Here is an 18,091-nt window from a genome sequence, read left to right on the forward strand (position 1 = left end):
GGCCCCCCTCCACTTATTCCTGCACCCACACACTCCTTCTTCCTCCCACAAACACCAATATCTAGCTCAAGCACGAGTTCTAGCTCATTTTGCTGCGATTTTCGATCTCCTTGCTCAAAGCACCTCTCACAAAACTGCTTGGGGAGATTGTGCCTTGGTATGTGGCTCCTCCTTTGGTCCAATTAGTTTTTGTTCTAGTGCTCTATTCATTGCAAATTTGTGTTGCCTAGGTGACCGTGTTCTTGAGCTTGCATGTCAAATTTATATGGTTCCAAGTAGTTCTAATGCATGATATAGTCTCTAGGCACTTGTACGAGTAGTTGCTATCAATTTTGTTGAGTTTGGTTCACTTTTATTTTGAAGTTACTAAAAATTCCAGAAATTTTTAGAAAATAATGAAGAGATTTTTGAGGGGCTCATCGAGCCGAAGCTCGAAGGAAAAGCAAAGTGAAGAAGCACAGAGACCCAAATATAATTTGCCTCGCACCGCGGAGGTTCGGCCGTGTGAATTTCCGATGATTTCTTGAGAGAAGTCGGGATTTATGATGATTTCTATTCATTGGCTGAGAATGCTGGCCTCACCGACTTCCTCCGCGACCAACGTCATCAGTATCTCTTACTCACCAATACTTTTGTGCAAAACTTCTACTATTTTCCTAAGGAAACACCTCCTTCGGTAGAGTTTCATTTATATGATGTTGTTAAGAAGATGCCACTAGATGAATTTTGGAAGGTTTGCAAAATACCCTTCGAGGGTACCTTAGATGAACCACATCGTAAAGATGTGGATGGATTTATTAACACCATTACTGTGGGGGAAACCAGGAAGGTTTCTGATGCAAGAATCACTAGCATACAGTTTCCTGTTTTACGCTACTTTGCCATATTTGCTAGTCGTTGCTTAATTGGTCGTGGAAACTGCGGAAACCTTAGTGTTCCTGATATTATCATCTTGTTCCATGGTTTATTCCGCGATAACACTGTTAGTATGGGCGGAATTATTGCTAAACGGTTAAGTTTGAACTGTACAAAGGGCCCCATCTTTGGAGGTATTTATGCTTCACGCCTTGCTGCACATTATAACATACCTATTAGACACTATGAGAAAGAAGAAAAATTGCTGCCCAATGCTTATTTAGATTATGAGAGTATGGTAGCGCATGATTTCATTGTTAAGAATAGGGAAGGGGAGCTTAAATACAAATTGTTCTTTGATAAACATCAGCCTGAGACTATTACCTTGCCTGCTCCCTCCTTGTTTAATTTATCTACAGGTCCGTATCTCGTTCCGTGGGCGGCCATTCACGCCAACCGGAACCCTACACTAGCCCCTGGGCCGGAACCACAATTTGAGTCTCCACGACAGTCTGATTACTTTTGGGATCCGGAGATGACTGCCAGCCAGTGGCAATCAGAGTCTTCTTCATCTCAGTACGACCCCGGCTACAACTACGGGTATCCGCCAGGCCATCCGTGGAAATGAACCAACTTAGGCCAAAAGCCTAAGCTTGGGGGAGTACGTATTTCCCACCGACATTACATTTATGTTCACACACACTCATTGCTAGATGTCGGTGCTCATACTCCTTCACTGTAATATCCATGCTAGTTTATTTTCTTTTTCCTGCTTTCTTCTTGTGTGTTGGATAAACCTTAAGAAAAACAAAAAAATTAGTATTAGCTTTTAGTTAGTTTACTTTTCTTGCTGTAGTAGTAATAATTAAAAAGAAAACCCAAAAATATTTCCCGTTCTTCTTTTGCTTGTTGGGAGCTTTCCCGTGTAAATAGTTTTTATTCCTTTTCTTTTCTTTGGGGGTCGATAGGAGAAGACCATAATTAAATTGCTAAAGTGGCTCTTATATGCATTATTGTTGATTTAACCAAGAGCCCATATTGCCTTGTCTTCTCTAGTTTATTGAATGCTCGTAGATTCTAGCTTAGTCCAACGCACGTGCACTCTTATTATTATTCACATCGTTCGGTCGTGCAAGTGAAAGGCAATTATGATGATATATGATGGACTGACTGAGATGAGAAAAGCTGGTATGAACTCGACCTCTCTTGTTTTTGTAAATATGATTAGTTCCTGATTCAGCCTATTATGAATAAACATGTTTGCAATGACAATTAGAGATTATAGTTGCTAGTGCCATGCTTGATTAGCTATGAGTTATAATGGTTTACCTTGCGTGCCAACATGCTATTAAAATGGTTGTGATGTGGTATAGTGGGGTGGTATCCTCCTTTGAATGATTTAAGTGACTCGACTTGGCACATGTTCACGCATGTAGTTGAAACAAAATCAACATAGCCTTCACGATATTTATGTTCATGGTGGATTATATCCTACTCATGCTTGTACTCAATGTCTATTAATTTTAATGCATGTTCATGACTGTTGTCGCTCTCTAGTTGGTCGCTTCCCAGTCTTTTGCTAGCCTTCACTTGTACTAAGCGGGATTACTGCTTGTGCATCCAATCCCTTAAACCCCAAAGTTATTCCATATGAGTCCACTATACCTTCCTATATGCGGTATCTACCTGCCGTTCCAAGTAAATTTGTATGTGCCAAACTCTAAACCTTCAAATAAACATTCTGTTTTGTATGCTCGAATAGCTCATGTATCAACTAGGGCTGCCCTTATCTTCCATTCTAGGCGGGTTATTCTCAAGAGGAGTGGACTCCGCTCCTCACTCACGAGAAAATGGCTGGTCACCGGGATGCCCAGTCCCATGCTTTATGCAAACTAAATCAAAATAATTGCAAACAAAACTCCCCCTGGGACTGTTGCTAGTTGGAGGCACTCATTGTTTCGAGCAAGCCATGGATTGATGCTTGTTGGTGGAGGGAGAGTATAAACTTTACCATTCTGTTTAGGAACCGCCTATAATGTGTGTAGCATGGAAGATATCGCCATCTCTTGGTTGTTATGTTGACAATGGAAGTATACCGCTCAAAATATTATTCATCTCTATTTCAAAACCGAGCTCTGGCACCTCTACAAATCCCTGCTTCCCTCTGCGAAGGGCCTATCTATTTACTTTTATGTTGAGTCATCACCCTCTTATTAAAAAAGCACTAGCTGGAGAGCGCAGCTGTCATTTGCATCATTACTATTAATTTATATTGGGTATGACTATGATTGGATCTCTTTTACCATGAATTACAATGTCTAGTCAGTCCTTGATCTTTAAAGGTGCTCTAAATTTATGTTTTGCGGTCTCAGAAAGGGCTAGCGAGATACCATCTTGTTATATCATATTATGATTGTTTTGAGAAAGTGTTGTCATCCGAGATTTATTATTATGGCTCGCTAGTTGATTATGCTATTGATATGAGTAAACATGAGACCTAAGATTTATTGTGAATGTGGTTAGTCATAATCTTTGCTGAAAACTTGAATGCTGGCTTTACATATTTACAACAACAAGAGCAAACAGAGTATGTAAAAGTTTTTCTTTATCACTTTCAGTTTATCAACTGAATTGCTTGAGGACAAGCAAAGGTTTAAGCTTGGGGGAGTTGATACGTCTTCATCGTATCTACTTTTCCAAACACTTTTGCCCTTATTTTGGACTCTAACTTGCATGATTTGAATGGAACTAACCCGGACTGACGCTGTTTTCAGCAGACTTTCCATGGTGTTATTTATGTGCAGAAACAAAAGTTCTCAAAATGACCTGAAACTCCACGTAACATCTACTTAGAAAATAAGAAAAATACTGGAAGAAAAATCCACATCAGGGGGCCCACACCCTGCCCACGAGGGTGGGGGCGCGCCTGCCCCCCTAGGCCCTACCTCGTGGGCCCCCTGACGCTCCACCGACCTCAACCCCAACTCCATATATTCACTTTCGGCGAGAAAAAATCAGAGAGAAGGATTCATCGCGTTTTACGACACGGAGCCACCGCCAAGCCCTAAAACCTCTCGGGAGTGCTGATCTGGAGTCCATTCGGGGCTCTGGAGAGGGGGATTCGTCGCCATCATCATCATCAACCATCCTCCATCACCAATTTCATGATGCTCACCGCCGTGCGTGAGTAATTCCATCATAGGCTTGCTAGACGGTGATGGGTTGGATGAGATGTATCATGTAATCGAGTTAGTTTTGTTAGGGTTTGATCCCTAGTATCGATTATGTTCTGAGATTGATGTTGCTATGACTTTGCTATGCTTAATGCTTGTCACTAGGGCCCGAGTGCCATGATTTTAGATCTGAACCTATTATGTTTTCATGAATATATGTGAGTTCTTGATCCTATCTTGCAAGTCTATAGTCACCTACTATGTGTTATGATCCGGCAACCCCGAAGTGACAATAATCGGGACCACTCCCGGTGATGACCATAGTTTGAGGAGTTCATGTATTCACTATGTGTTAATGCTTTGTTCCGGTACTCTATTAAAAGGAGGCCTTAATATCCCTTAGTTTCCATTAGGACCCCGCTGCCACGAGAGGGTAGGACAAAAGATACCATGCAAGTTCTTTTCCATAAGCAAGTATGACTATATTCGGAATACATGCCTACATTACATTGATGAATTGGAGCTAGTTCTGTGTCACCCTATGTTATGACTGTTACATGATGAACCGCATCCGGCATAATTCTCCATCACCGATCCAATGCCTACGAGCTTTTCACATATTGTTCTTCGCTTATTTACTTTTCCGTTGCTACTGTTACAATCACTACAAAACACCAAAAATATTACTTTTGCTGCCGTTACTTTTGTTACCGTTACCACTACTATCATATTACTTGCTACTAAATACTTTGCTGTAGATACTAAGTTATCCAGGTGTGGTTGAATTTACAACTCAACTGCTAATACTTGAGAATATTCTTTGGCTCCCCTTGTGTCGAATCAATAAATTTGGGTTGAATACTCTACCCTCGAAAACTGTTGCGATCCCCTATATTTGTGGGTTATCAAAAACGAGCAAGGGTTGGTTGCGCTTTTCAAGCACTCGTTGATGAAGTATCGTTCCTACCTGAGGCAAGCGCACTTCGATGGCAAGCCTCTAAACGAAATTTCTGTAAAGTCTCCGGTGCTACATTTATCCGACGGTGACTGGAATAATCTTGTTACACATTGGTCTCGGCTGCATATGATATCACATCACAATTTGAACTACATTTCTGCATTTGCCTTAACGTCTCACTTGTACAAAAACTGTTAGCAGGAGAACATTCGTTCTCAAGGGACCACGGAATCTCGCAACTATACTGCACACTGCATTGCTCTTGTGAGTACCTCTTGCCCTGTATGACCATACTTACTTTCATAGCTGTTTGACTATGTAGCATCACTGCACGTGTTAGCCTCATCATCGTCCATTTGGTGGACATTATAAGATCCGTATGGACTCTTACATAAATTTAGAATCAACCCAATGCTTTTTAAGAGGTTTAGCTCTGCAGTCCTCTTGTAAGGACTGAACGTCGTCTATGACTGTACTTACATTAACAGCTACTCCCTCCGTCCCATAATATAAGAACATTTTGTACAGTACACCAGTGTTCAAAACACTCTTGTATTATGGGAAGAGGGATTGGTTCATTGTGTAGCATTCTGCATCTTATCTCCCTCGCCCACCATTTACTAAAAAAGATCAGATCTATATTTAATCTTACCAAAAAGTAGAATACACAGACAATGCCAGTGCAGAAGTGTAGCCCATTGCTCTTGTCAGTACATTTTGTCCTGTAATGCTTGTACTTCCAAGGATTGGTAGTTGATTATGTAGCATCAATCTGCATCTTATCTTCATTATCCTCTATCCCTTCCAGTATTATCATATCTATAATTACTCTCTACAAAATGTAGAGTACAGGTAATGCTTATGAAGAAGATTTTGTGCTAAAATTCTTGAGTTATCCTTCCCTTGACATGGAGAAGGGCATTATAAAGCCGGTGTTAACTGTTAATGTAAGTCAGTCCTTCTAAAGCCTTTATCCTCAATTGCTGTTTAATTTGCTCATACTCCCTATCGTTTACTGCTGTTTAGTTTGCTGTTTCTACCAAAATGCATGTTCGCAAGAACCGTAGGTTCTAAGTTTTACTTGTAAAACCAAATTCCTTATTCATACCATGCAGATTACTCAATACTCCCTATATGTATGCTTATTTTTGTGGATCTATAATCCAGTGTGTGGTGAAGCAGCACACGTTTGCACCTTGTCATCTCCTGTTTTATCTTACTGATGTGGCTGATGATATGAACAACATGCCATGCACATTAACCAAAATAGATACAATGATTTTCTTTGCCCTTCATCTATGCTTGTTATGTTGACATGGTAATCCAGTAGTGTGGTGAATCTCCCCACATTATGAACAATGCCAGATTATGCTATTGATATTTTGAACTTACTCTTTATTTTCTAATTTGAAATTGGATGGAATTGACAGCACAGTTATCATCTTTGTTTATACACGTGCAAAACCTGTCATCTCTCTGCTTTGTTTCAGGGTGATATGCCTGATGGCATGCACAAGTCTGCTAAAGGTTGTGCGACAAACCCAACATATATTGCAGCAAAGAAGGCAAAACATCTTGAAGATAGCGAGACAACCCCAAAGTCTTGTCTTGATGCAGTGTTCAAGTTACTTGAGACTAGCACTCAGACAAGCTCACAGAATTCGTTGTCTAAATCAGTTCGACTTCTTCAGTCCCAAGTTCTAGCAAAAAGGCATTCTGCAACTCAACTTCGACTTGAAGTCCTATCTCTAAGAAAGATTGCGGAGAACACCAATGAGAACCTCATCGCTAAACAGCTACACTTGGAAGCTATGACCGACATGCTAGGCCGGTCTCACAGCCTTGCTCAGCAGCTTGCGCAGCAGTTCCCGCGCAAGGCTAACCTTTCTTGAACTGTCTTGGAAGTGGTCTTGGTTCAGTATTATTTTGTTACGCTGCAATGGTGCCCAGTTTTTGTAATCTGCTTCTTCGTTGCACTTTATGATCACTGGTGGCGAACTTCGATGCCAAGTGGATGTAATATACCATAAATCCTTTATTGTATGGTGTAGGTTTATTCTTAGTTACTATGCCATAATTTCTTTATTATATAGAGTAGGTTTGTTCTTAATTCCTACTAGTTACTGCCATCATTCGCTATCTGAAAAAAAAATCAGATGTAGTCGACCGGGCCGAAACATTCGCCTCTAACGGGCCTGGTGTTTAGCGGGCCACAATTGGGCCGGCCTGCATCATTCTTGGGCCCGAATGATTGGGGCCTTCACACTTTGTGTGAGGCCCACAACTTACACCGGCCTATATTTTAGTTGGGCCTTTTGTGGACCCAGCGCTTAGTTTGGCCTAGGTAGCGTTGGGCCATTAACAGGCTGAATATTGTACTGGCCTGTTACGGCCTAGATGAAACCATGGGCCTTTAGTTGGCCGAAATGCATATTGGGCCTCAATTTTCACTAGTCGTCGATGGGCCTTCAGCAGGCTGAAATGTAAACCGGGCCTTTGGGCCCAGTTATATCACGGGTAGTTACCAGGCCGAAACATATCTCGGGCCTTAGTTGGCCCACTGATATCATGGGCCTGTAAGAGGCCGAAAGCTTAGTACAGACATCAACGGGCCGAATTATGCGACAGGCCTTTAACAGGCCCAAAGTCACGTTGGGCTTAATTGTTGCCACCTTTATCACGGGCCGTTAGTGGGCCCGATGTCCCGTCAGACCATATATGGCCCATGGGCAGCACGGGCCATTCCCAGGCCGAAAGTCACACCGGGCTGAAATGGGCCCATGTCTACCTCAGGCCTCTAACAGGCCGAAAGTCACTAGGCTATAATTGGGCCCAAATATTCGGCGAACAACTAACGGGCCAGATCTGGCTTCGGGCCGTAAATGGGCCCAAATATTCGGCACACAATTAACGGGCCAGATCTGGCTTCGGGCCGTAAATGGGCCTTTATTAAGCAGGTCGTTATTGGGCTGGCCCACTAGTACCTGAGTAAGTACTACGGGCCTTTGACTGGGCCGGCCTTTTTAACCTATATGGGCCTCTGTTGGGCCGTGCCACGTGTTGACGTATCATAGGCGCTTTGGGTCCAATGAGTGGATGACATCTGTCCCAACGGTGAGCCGACACGTGTTTCCTCCAGCCAATGATGATTTTACACGTGGAAAATCCCCATTGGTCGGGGCTGTTAACGGGTTATCGGATCCAAAACCGGACCCGATAGCTTAACGGCGTTCCGTTACGGTGGATGCCACGTGTCGGTCACCCTTGACGAAAGCACTTCTGTGACGCGCGATTTATCATCATGGAAGTGGACACTTCCCTGATGATAATTTTGGTAATGTCATGGAACACTTCTACGACAGCACAGGTATGACTATCTTAATTCTGTCATAAATTTGTCATGGATGTACATGCATGACAGAAAACGTGACCTACTGTGACAAAGACGTATCATCACGGAAGTGTATTTTTTTTGTAGTGTGGAGTCGGGCAGTTGTACATCTACATAAATGTAGTTATACTGCAATGGAAAACCTGAGTATCAAATAAGTAATGTTACGGCAGATGTCTGAATTAAGTTGAGGAAGCTTATTCAGTCTAGTAATACTGCCATTTGTCAAGTAATTATCAAATATATATTGTGCAATCTTTTGAATCCATAGTCGATTATGTCAATCCAATTTGTCTGGGGGCTTCTCAAAGGGACAGGTGTAAACAACACTGCTGCTTTTTTTATGGCTTCTTGATATATTCTAATCTTCTGAAGATGACGAGATCCTTATGTCCATGTTGAGATGCATTTGCGGCCAGCTGGTTCATAAGGTCCAGAGGATTAAACTAGAGCTCTATTTACCGTACTTACCTACCACTGCTCGTGTAATCGACGTCTAAGCAAGAAATCTACGGAATTGTCAGCCTGAAACAACAATAATAGTAGAAAATTGCTTTCAAACTAGATTAATTTCCCATTTCTCTGAAGACCGACGAAATTAGAAAGGAAAAGAACACATATTTTTAAGGACAAAGGGACAGATGTACTGCAATAGTGCTGCTTATTTTCTCCCTCTGCCTGCCAAAACACCTAATTCTGCTTTCCCAACAAAGTGGTAGGCCAACTACCAAAGATCCAAATCTGAATGGGAAACTGGGAACACCTAACTAGTAAAACAATAGGCCATGTCACTGAAGGCAATATACTAAGGCACAGCAGGAGAAGGAGAGATTTCAGTACCTGATTTGGTTTGCTTGGAGCAGAAGAGGTCCAGCTCATCGCCGTAATGGGTGATGGGTCAACAACCTGAACTCCAAGCATGTTAGCTGACATTGCAAGGCAAGTAGCTAGACAACAACCTTGTGACAGATCTGCACATCAGGACTGCGAAAAACAGAGTTTGCTTAACCTGGAGCTAAATGCATTTATGGTAATTTGGTGTAATTGGTGATCAATTAATCACATCTGTTGAGTAGGCTTATCAGAGTGCGAACAGCCTAACACTGGACCAACTTATGTTGGTGCCAAATTGCCAAATTCATATATGAGTTCCACATGTATAAAACTGAATCTAAAAATTGAAAAGGGTCAAAAGTAGGACATATAAGAACACAAAGGTAAATAATCTGACAATAGTACTCGGTTACTTTATTATCTATGTTAACAGCTTCCAATTACTGTATGTCATAGTCTCATGGATCGATGTTAAGATTTACTGGGTATGAAACCAAATGCATCATGTGATTATTTTTGGACATGTAAGAAAGAGTAATCTTCTCTTTGAAGTATACCAAAATTGTACAGATATACATACCAGTCACTAAGTTAGAAGATTAAGAAAAAAGAACAAGACCTATGCTCAAAAAGATGAAAAACAGAGCACCTATTCTAAAAACCAGAGCACCTATATCTCTCATGCTGCCAAAGAGGAGTTCCTTCTAACTTATATCAATAGAGAACCTCAAGTAAAATCCTTCTACCTTGAGATGTATATATGTATATTATATCTCCACTTTGTTCTATCTATAAAGAATCTGAACTAAAATCCTTTATGTGGATATGTACTACAAATATATAGAAAAAGGTATATTCATCCTTTGAGTGGCTCAAGCTGCACTTCCATCGATCCAGGCGAACCAGAGTCCATTATACTGTCGAACCTATCGGACTGCAGAAGATCAACTGAATCGTCTTCCTCGGTGTTGCCGAGCACAAATTTGTGCGTAAGGTCATTAGCGCCATCTCTTCTTCGCTTAACATTCATGTACTCAAGGTATGCTACCACCAACACACACAACTCACAACCCATACAACCAATCCACATGTAAGTCCCTTGATCGTCTTGCTGCCGTACCTATGCCCAAGGTGCTGCAACCCGATGCAGAGTGCCATGACAGCGGCTACCAGAGCAGTCCTCCCGGTGTAGGTATGCAGATATTCCCAGATGATCCTGTTTCTTGATAGAATTTCTTCATTCTCCGCTCGTTGTGGCCGAAGATAAGCATCTGGTTGGGTGGTCGTACAGCAGATATTTGTTTCCAATGCTTTGTAGCCAGCGATCTCAATGCACGAGTTAGCTAATGGAATGAAAATTCTCACTTCAGAAGAACAAAAATTGGATGTCAAATCAGACGTGTTGTAGTGGATGTCGAAAATAGGTCATAGGAAGCTTATTTAATTTCGATATGAGATGTAGCTTCTACAACGTAATTGACTTGTTCCTGGCCACCATATTAGCTTTGACTATTAGGGCTAAGCATCAATGTTGTACTCAATACTTCAGGGAAGCTAGGAGCGTATCTTGCATAGGTGGTTTTAATATCTCGCTCCCTGGCAACCCATAAGTGTCGATATACTTAGATCTGAATTTAGCTTCTGTAATGGACTTAGTGGTGGTCTGCTCACCAAGTTGCTTTTGTCTATCAGTGCTAACTGTAGAAATTAATGTTGTACTCAATGTTTCAATTGCTGGGTGGTTGTGATTTGTGAACAAAACACAATTAAGGAGGGTTGTCTTGAAAACAAACCGATTAGATTTTCTGTTGAGCATTGCAATGTTCATTTATCGACATATATTGCTTTGAATCCACTGTCGAGTACTTATGAAATATTGTGAGGTGTTTTGAATCTGTTGTCGGGTATTTTGATCTGATTTGGCAGTAGGCTTATAAAGGTAAAGATGTAAAACAACACTGCTGCTTATTTACATGTTAATGGCTTCTTCGTACAATCTTAGCATGGGATGATGAGCAGATCCTTATGTCCATGTTCTGATGCATCTAGACTAGCTGATTCATGTGTATCATGTTCCTTCTATACAATTGAACCACCAATATAATTTTTTCTGAGGTGAAGAAATATAAAACAGATAGCTACTATTCAGCACAAAAAAACATTTAGGGGTCACCGACATAATTTGCAGTGGCAAGTGATAAATCCAGGCGAGGCAGTGGCTTCGACCGACAAACATACATATCCTAACGAAAGCCCGTAGGGGACCCAGTCCTTGTCGTGACTCGACATCACGACCGAGGGTGTGTCTTGTTCGTCTGCAGCTAGGACCTTGATGGAGTCACAAATTTGTAGGCCAATCGTGCATCCGAGCTGGGTCCAAGATTGATGGAATCCACATTACTCTTTGTTTGATAGAATCCACATTCACGCTTACGTGTAGGCTAGACATACTTAGTTTGTTGACGGGTGATTGATGCAAAAGGCACTAAGAAAATGAGACCGATGCAATGATGCATGACAGATTGACAGGCGCAGAGCAAGCATGCATGCATGACAGGTGCCCAAATGTACAACATTATGTTAACTCAGGTAAAGTGCATGCATATACATACCTTATCAATGCGAATATCTACCTAGGCAGGCTAGCTGTATGTATGGCTTGTTGTTGTACTGCTGCTATATACTACTCCATCTGTTCCTAAATATAAGTATTTTTAGACATTTCAAATGGACTACAACATACGGATGTATGTAGACATATTTTAGAGTGTAGATTCACTCATTTTGCTCCGTATGTAGTCATTTGTTGGAATCTCTAGAAAGACTTATATTTGGGAAGGGAGGGAGAATAAGGTATCACAAGAGAGAGCCAATCTAATCGGCCAGCCAGGCCTTGAACATGGATCTATCACAAACAAGCTCGTGGGTCACCAAAAAGTGTCCAAATTAACAAGTGTGGGAGATTGGAGCAAACCAAACCTCAATGACATCTACAGGTGGTGGGCTGTAGTAGTTGTACATGTACCAAAATGTAGTTATATAGGTGGTGGAGCTCTTGAATAAGAAATGTTGTGGTGGATGTCTGAACTAAGTTGAGAAAGCTTAATCAGCAAGTGCAGGATGTGGTTTGAAGATCTCCGCGCGAAACCAAGAGGGTTGTTCTGAAAACAAACCGATTACATCTTCTGTTGAGCCGTGCAATATTTGTTATCATTGGGCAATATTTTGAACCCACTATCATTTGTCAAGTATTTATTAAATATATATTGTGCAATCCTTGAATCCATAGTCGATTATGTTGATCTGATTTGGCTGGAGTATTCTCAAAGGAATAGACAACATTGTTGCTAATCGCAAAAGGAAAACATTGCTGCTTTTTTTAATGACTTCTTGATACACTCACAACTTCTGAAGATGACGAGCTCCATAGCTGCATCTATTTGTAGCTGATTCATAAGGCCCATGAGGATTAAACTAGAGCTCCATTTACAAAATTTACGATGGTGCAATCGATGTCTAAGCGGGCAATCTACAGAATTGTCGGCCTCAGCAACAAGAATAAGAGAAAATTGCTTCTAAACTATATTAACTTCCCATTTCCCTGAATCCCTACTAACTAATAGAGAAAAGAAGACTCGGATTCTAAGGACAAAGGGACAGATGTAATGCTGCTTATTTTTGTCCCTCTGCCTGGCTACACACCTACTACTGCTTTCCCTACAAGGTGGTAAGCCACCTACCAAAGATCCAGATCTGAATTGGAAATTAGGAATACCTAACTACTAGTAAAACAATAGGCCTAACATGCAGTCTGAAGTCCATGTCACTGAACACAATATAGTAAGGGCACAGCAGCAAAAGGACAGATTTCGGTACCTGATTTGGTTTGCTTGGAGCAGAGGATGTCCAGCTCATTGTCGTAATGGACAATCCCCTCAAGGGTCAACAAACTGAACTCCAAGCATGTTAGCTGCCATTCAAGGCAAGTAGACAAGTATCTTGTGACAGATCTGAAGGAAATATGCCCTAGAGGCAATAATAAAGTTGTTATTTATATTTCCTTATATCATGATAACTGCTTATTATTCATGCTAGAATTGTATTAACCGGAAACTTGATACATGTGTGAATACATAGACAAAACATAGTGTCCCTAGTATGCCTCTACTAGACTAGCTCATTAATCAAAGATGGTTAAGTTTCCTAACCATAGACATGTGTTGCCATTTGATGAACGGGATCACATCACTAGGAGAATGATGTGATGGACAAGACCCATCTGTTAGCTTAGCATAATGATCGTTAAGTTTTATTGCTATTTCTTTCTTCATGACTTATACATGTTCCTCTGACTATGAGATTATGCAACTCCCGAATACCGGAGGAACACCTTGTGTGCTATCAAACGTCACAACGTAACTGGGTGATTATAAAGATGCTCTACAAGTGTCTCCGAAGGTGTTTGTTGGGTTGGCATAGATCGAGATTAGGATTTGTCACTCCGAGTATCGGAGAGGTATCTCTGGGCCCTCTCAGTAATGCACATCATGATAAGCCTTGCAAGCAATGTGACTAATGAGTTAGTTACGGGATGATGCATTACGGAACGAGTAAAGAGACTTGTCGGTGACGAGATTGAACTAGGTATGAGGATACCGACGATCGAATCTCGGGCAAGTAACATACCGATGACAAAGGGAATAACGTATGTTGTCATTGTGGTTTGATCGATAAAGTTCTTCGTAGAATATGTAGGAACCAATATGAGCATCCAGGTTCCGCTATTGGTTATTGACCGGAGATGTGTCTCGGTCATGTCTACATAGTTCTCGAACCCGTATGGTCCGCACGCTTAACGTTCGATGACGATTTGTAGTATGAGTTATATGTTTTGGTGACCGAAGATTGTTCGGAGTCCCGGATGAGATCACGAACATGACGAGGAGTATCGAAATGGTCAAGAGGTAAAGATTGATATATTGGACGATAGTATTTGGACACCGGAATGGTTTCGGGACGTTTTGGATATTTATCGGAGTACCAAGGAGTTACCGGAACCCCCCGGGGAAGTAATGGGCCAACATGGGCCATAGGGGATTGAGAGGGGAGCCCACAATGGTTAGAGCCCCCCCCCCCCATGGGCTATCCGAATTGGACAAGGGGAAGGGGCGCGGCCCCCCTTTCCTTCCCCCCTCTCCCTCTCCTTCCCTCTTTCCCCCTCCATGAGAAGGAAAAAAAGGAGGGGCCGAATCCTACTAGGACTGGAGTCCTAGTAGGACTCCCCCCTCTTGGCGCGCCCCTTGGTGGCCGGCCTCCTCCTCTCCCTCCTTTAGAGATACACCAATTGTTCCAAGCCGTGTGTGGCGTCTCTCTCCATAGTTTACTCCTCCAGTCATATTCACGTAGTGCTTAGGCGAAGCCCTGCACGGATCACATCACCGTCACCACGCCGTCGTGCTGAAAAACTCTCCCTCGACCCTCTGCTGGATCAAGAGTTTGAGGTACGTCATCGAGCTGAACGTGTGCTGAACTCGGAGGTGCCGTACGTTCGGTACTTGATCGGTTGGATCGCGAAGACGTTCGACTACATCAACCGCGTTAACCTAACGCTTCCGCTTTCGTTCTACGAGGGTACGTGGACACACTCTCCCCCTCTTGTTGATATGCATCTCCTAGATAGATCTTGCGTGAGCGTTGGAATTTTTTTGAAATTGCATGCTACGTTCCCCAACAATGGCATTTGAGGCAGGTGTATGCGTAGATGATATGCACGAGTAGAACACAAAGAGTTGTGGGCGATAATAGTCATACTGCTTACCACCAACGTCTTATTTTCATTCGACGGTATTGTTGGATGAAGCGGCCGGGACCAACCTTACATGACCACGTTCATGAGACCGGTTCCACCGACAGACATGCAACTTGTTTTGCATAAAGGTGGCTGGAGGGTGTCTGTTTCTCCAACTTTAGTTGAATCGAATTTGACTACGGCCGGTCCTTGTTGAAGGTTAAAACAGCACACTTGACGAAAAATCGTTGTGGTTTTGATGCGTAGGTAAGAACGGTTCTTGCTAGAAGCCCGTAGCAGCCACGTAAAACTTGCAACAACAAAGTAGAGGATGTTTAACTTGTTTTTGCAGGGCATGTTGTGATGTGATATGGTCAAGACATGATGTGATATAAGTTATTGTATGAGATGATCATGTTTTGTAAAAGTTATCGGCAACTAGCAGGAGCCTTATGGTTGTCGCTTTATTATATGAAATGAAATCGCCATGTAATTGCTTTACTTTATCACTATGCGGTAGCGATGGTTGTAGAAGAAATAGTTGGCGAGACGACAACGACGCTACGATGGAGATCAAGGTGTAAAGCCGGTGACGATGGAGATCATGACGGTGCTTTGGAGATGGAGATCAAAGGCACAAGATGATGATGGCCATATCATGTCACATATTTTGATTGCATGTGATGTTTATCTTTTATGCATCTTATTTTGCTTAGTACGGCGGAAGCATTATAAGATGATCCCTCACTAAATTTCAAGCTATAAGTGTTCTCCCTGAGTATGCACCGTTGCTACAGTTCGTCGTGCCGAGACACCACGTGATGATCGGGTGTGATAAGCTCTATGTTCACATACAACGGGTGTAAGACAGTTTCGCACGTGCAGAATTCTCAGGTTTAACTTGACGAGCCTAGCATATACAGATATGGCCTCGGAACACTGAGACCGAAAGGTCGAATGTGAATCATATAGTAGATATGATCAACATAGAGATGTTCACCATTGAAAACTACTCCATCTCACGTGATGATCGGACATGGTTTAGTTGATATGGATCACGTGATCATTTAGATGACTAGAGGGATGTCTATCTAAGTGGGAGTTCTTAAGTAATGTGATTAATTGAACTTTAATTTATCATGAACTTAGTCCTGATGGTTTTTGCATATCTATGTTGTTGTAGAACAATGGCCCGTGCTACCGTTCCCTTGAATTTGAATGCGTTCCTAGAGAAAGCTCAGTTGAAAGATGATGGTAGCAACTACACGAACTGGGTCCGTAACTTGAGGATTATCCACATTGCTACACAAAAGAATTACGTCCTGGAAGCACCGCTAGGTGCAAGGCCTGCTGCATGAGTAACTCCGGACGTTATGAATGTCTGGCAAGCTAAATCTCATGACTACTCGATAGTTCAATGTGCCATGCTTTACGACTTAGAATCGGACTTCAAAGACGTTTTGAACGTCATGGAGCATATGAGATGTTCCAAGAGTTGAAGTTAATATTTCATGCAAATGCCCGAGTTGAGAGATATGAAGTCTCCAACAAGTTCTATAGCTGCAAGATGAAGGAGAATAGTTCTGTCAGTGAACACATACTCACAATGTCTGGGTACCATAACCACTTGACTCAACTGGGAGTTAATCTTCCGGATGATAGTGTCATTGACAGAGTTCTTCAATCACTACCACCAAGCTATAAAGGCTTCATGATGAACTATAATATGCAAGGGATAGAAAAGACAATCCCCGAGCTCTTCGCGATGCTTAAGGCTGCGGTGGTAGAAATCAAGAAGGAGCATCAAGTGTTGATGGTTAACAAGACCACTAGTTTCAAGAAAAAGGGCAAAGGAAAGAAGGGGAACTTCAAGAAGAATATCAAGCAAGTTGCTACTCCCGGAAAGAAGCCCAAGTATGGACCTAAGCCTGAAACTGAGTGCTTCTACTGCAAGGAAGTGGACACTGGAAGCGGAACTGCCCCAAGTATTCGGCAGATAAGAAGGATGGCAAAGTGAAAGGTATATTTGATATATATGTTATTGATGTGTACCTTACTAATGCTCGTAGTAGCGCATGGGTATTTGATACTGGTTCTGTTGCTCATATTTGCAACTCGAAACAGGGGCTACGGATTAAACAAAGATTGGCTAAGGACGAGGTGATGATGCGCGTCGGAAATGGTTCCAAGGTCGATGTGATCGCCGTCGGCACGCTACCTCTACATCTACCTTCGGGATTAGTTTTAGACCTGAATAACTGTTATTTGGTGCCAGCGTTGAGCATGAACACTATATCTGGATCTTGTTTGATGCGAGACGGTTACTCATTTAAATCAGAGAATAATGGTTGTTCTATTTATATGAGTAATATCTTTTATGGTCATGCACACTTGATCAGTGGTCTATTTTTGTTGAATCTCGTTCGTAGTGATACACATATTTCATAATATTGAAGCCAAAAGATGCAAAGTTAATAATGATAGTGCAACTTACTTGTGGCACTGCCGTTTAGGTCATATTGGTGTAAAACGCATGAAGAAACTCCATGCTGATGGGCTTTTGGAATCACTTGATGCTTGCGAACCATGCCTCATGGGCAAGATGACTAAGACTCCGTTCTCCGGAACAATGGAGCGAGCCACTGACTTATTGGAAATAATACATACTGATGTATGCGGTCCGATGAGTGTTGAGGCTCGCGGCGGGTATCGTTATTTTCTGACCTTCATAGATGATTTGAGCAGATATGGGTATATCTACTTAATGAAACATAAGTCTGGAACATTTGAAAAGTTCAAAGAATTTCCGAGTGAAGTGGAAAATCATCGTAACAAGAAAATAAAGTTTCTATGATCTGATCGTGGAGGCAAATATTTGAGTTACGAGTTTGGTCTTCATTTGAAACAATGTGGAATAGTTTCGCAACTCATGCCACCTGGAACACCACAGCGTAATGGTGTGTCCGAACGTCGTAATCGTACTTTATTAGATATGGTGCGATCTATGATGTCTCTTACCGATTTACCACTATCCTTTTGGGGTTATGCTTTTAGAGACGGCTGCATTCACGTTAAATAGGGCACCATCTAAA

This window comes from Triticum aestivum, chromosome 5D, assembly GCF_018294505.1.
Source record: "Triticum aestivum cultivar Chinese Spring chromosome 5D, IWGSC CS RefSeq v2.1, whole genome shotgun sequence".
NCBI classification, from domain to species: domain Eukaryota; kingdom Viridiplantae; phylum Streptophyta; class Magnoliopsida; order Poales; family Poaceae; genus Triticum; species Triticum aestivum.